The 2,500-nt window shown below is 40.7% G+C and overlaps 6 non-coding genes across 6 annotated transcripts in view; all 6 read left to right on the top strand.

Annotated features, from left to right (window-relative positions):
- Positions 1–61: 61 nt before the first annotated feature.
- On the top strand, positions 62–133 carry trnaq-uug (transfer RNA glutamine (anticodon UUG)). Its single transcript has one exon. It is a non-coding gene; the product is annotated as a tRNA-Gln (tRNA).
- A 616-nt stretch (positions 134–749) lies between these two features.
- Positions 750–821, top strand: trnaq-cug (transfer RNA glutamine (anticodon CUG)). The gene has a single exon. It is a non-coding gene; the product is annotated as a tRNA-Gln (tRNA).
- Positions 822–1,089: 268 nt separating this feature from the next.
- trnaq-cug (transfer RNA glutamine (anticodon CUG)) lies at positions 1,090–1,161 on the top strand. Its single transcript has one exon. It is a non-coding gene; the product is annotated as a tRNA-Gln (tRNA).
- A 268-nt stretch (positions 1,162–1,429) lies between these two features.
- On the top strand, positions 1,430–1,501 carry trnaq-cug (transfer RNA glutamine (anticodon CUG)). Its single transcript has one exon. It is a non-coding gene; the product is annotated as a tRNA-Gln (tRNA).
- A 267-nt stretch (positions 1,502–1,768) lies between these two features.
- Positions 1,769–1,840, top strand: trnaq-uug (transfer RNA glutamine (anticodon UUG)). The gene has a single exon. It is a non-coding gene; the product is annotated as a tRNA-Gln (tRNA).
- A 626-nt stretch (positions 1,841–2,466) lies between these two features.
- Positions 2,467–2,500, top strand: part of trnaq-uug (transfer RNA glutamine (anticodon UUG)) — a 72-nt gene continuing 38 nt past the window's right edge. The window contains exon 1 of the tRNA in view: positions 2,467–2,500. This exon is cut by the window's right edge and continues 38 nt beyond it. This is a non-coding gene — a tRNA (tRNA-Gln).

Below are 2,500 nucleotides of genomic sequence, written 5' to 3' on the forward strand. Positions count from 1 at the left end.
AAAACACCAAAACAAGTTGGTGAAAGACCAGAACTCCCACTGTAATAGTCCTTAGTTTTGTGGTTCCATGGTGTAATGGTTAGCACTCTGGACTTTGAATCCAGTGATCCGAGTTCAAATCTCGGTGGAACCTGAGCATTTACCTCCTCCAGTGTATCCACTGTGTGACTGCTACCATGTTCAGTTCAGTTACTGGTAATGTCATGCTCGAGCTCTGTTATATGCTATCAATATGCTTGTCTGTTGAGATTTGTAAGTAGTTCCATGCTGTCAGGGCTTTGAATCCCATCCAAGTTAAAACTTTGATGGAACTCCAGCCACATGCGAGTCCACCCATCATCAATTGCTATGTGGATTCTCAATTGTCGGTCTGTATTGTAGGCCTCCCCTGGAGGCGTGGGTTCAAATCCCACTTCTGACACCCCACATTGTCTAAAGTAGGCCTTCCAGCTTCCAGTAACACAATTTTTGATCCGAGTTCAAATCTCGGTGGAACCTAGTTTTAAGAGTTTTAAGATGTACACCCACCTTAAATAACCTGCCTTTACTACAAAGAAAGTTTAACATAAGTGGTACATCTTTCCATTAAGTTAGATTTCTTTTAACCTACTGCTTTTCAGTAAGAGAATCGACAGAAAGGAGTTTCATCTTTCATCTGACTTAATCTGCACCTGGAAAGTCAAATTTAAAAACACCAAAACAAGTTGGTGAAAGACCAGAACTCCCACCGTAATAGTCCTTAGTTTTGTGGTTCCATGGTGTAATGGTTAGCACTCTGGACTCTGAATCCAGCGATCCGAGTTCAAATCTCGGTGGGACCTGGTTTTAAGAGGATGTACAGTTTTAAGATTCTAACATGTCCACCCACCTTAAATAACCTGCCTTTACTACAAAGCAAGTTTAACATAAGTGTTACATCTTTCCATTGAGTTAGATTTCTTTGTACCTACTGCTTTTCAGTAAGAGCATCAACAGAGAGGAATTTCATCTTTCATCTGACTTAATCTGCACCTGGAAAGTCAAACTTAAAAACACCAAAACAAGTTGGTGAAAGACCAGAACTCCCACCGTAATAGTCCTTAGTTTTGTGGTTCCATGGTGTAATGGTTAGCACTCTGGACTCTGAATCCAGCGATCCGAGTTCAAATCTCGGTGGGACCTGGTTTTAAGAGGATGTACAGTTTTAAGATTCTAACATGTCCACCCACCTTAAATAACCTGCCTTTACTACAAAGCAAGTTTAACATAAGTGTTACATCTTTCCATTGAGTTAGATTTCTTTGTACCTACTGCTTTTCAGTAAGAGCATCAACAGAGAGGAATTTCATCTTTCATCTGACTTAATCTGCACCTGGAAAGTCAAACTTAAAAACACCAAAACAAGTTGGTGAAAGACCAGAACTCCCACCGTAATAGTCCTTAGTTTTGTGGTTCCATGGTGTAATGGTTAGCACTCTGGACTCTGAATCCAGCGATCCGAGTTCAAATCTCGGTGGGACCTGGTTTTAAGAGGATGTACAGTTTTAAGATTCTAACATGTCCACCCCCCTTAAATAACCTGCCTTTACTACAATAGTTTTTTTGTTCTGTGGTTCCATGGTGTAATGGAGTTCAAATCTCGTTGGGACCTGATTATTTTAAGAGGATGAAAAGTTTCAAGACTGTCCATGGACCTTTAAAGAAACTTACCTTGACCAATGTAACACACTCTTGATATTGTCCAGTTCTCCAGAAACAGCTGTGAGGATACATCAAAACATTCTAGAGTGGTTCCATGGTGTAATGGTTAGCACTCTGGACTTTGAATCCAGTGATCCGAGTTCAAATCTCGGTGGAACCTGAACATTTACCTCCTCTAGTGTATCCACTGTGTGTCTGCTACCATGTTCAGTTCAGTTACTGGTAATGTCATGCTCTAGCTCTGTTATATGCTATCAATATGCTTGTCTGTCGAGATTTGTAAGTAGTTCCATGGTGTCAGGGCTTTGAATCCCATCCAAGTTAAAACTTTGATGGAACTCCAGCCACATGCGAGTCCACCCATCATCAATTGCTATGTGGATTCTCAATTGTAGGTCTGTATTGTAGGCCTCCCCTGGAGGCGTGGGTTCAAATCCCACTTCTGACACCCCACATTGTCTAAAGTAGGTCTTCCAGTAACACAATTTTTGATCCGAGTTCAAATCTCGGTGGAACCTAGTTTTAAGAGGATGTACAGTTTGAAGGTTGTAACATGTACACCCACCTTAAATAACCTGCCTTTACTACAAAGAAGGTTTAACATAAGTGGTACATCTTTCCATTAAGTTAGATTTCTTTTTACCTACTGCTTTTCAGTAAGAGCATCGACAGAAAGGAGTTTCATCTTTCATCTGACTTAATCTGCACCTGGAAAGTCAAACTTAAAAACACCAAAACAAGTTGGTGAAAGACCAGAACTCCCACTGTAATAGTCCTTAGTTTTGTGGTTCCATGGTGTAATGGTTAGCACTCTGGACTT

Source organism: Scomber japonicus, chromosome 23 (genome assembly GCF_027409825.1).
Source record: "Scomber japonicus isolate fScoJap1 chromosome 23, fScoJap1.pri, whole genome shotgun sequence".
In the NCBI taxonomy this organism is placed as follows: domain Eukaryota; kingdom Metazoa; phylum Chordata; class Actinopteri; order Scombriformes; family Scombridae; genus Scomber; species Scomber japonicus.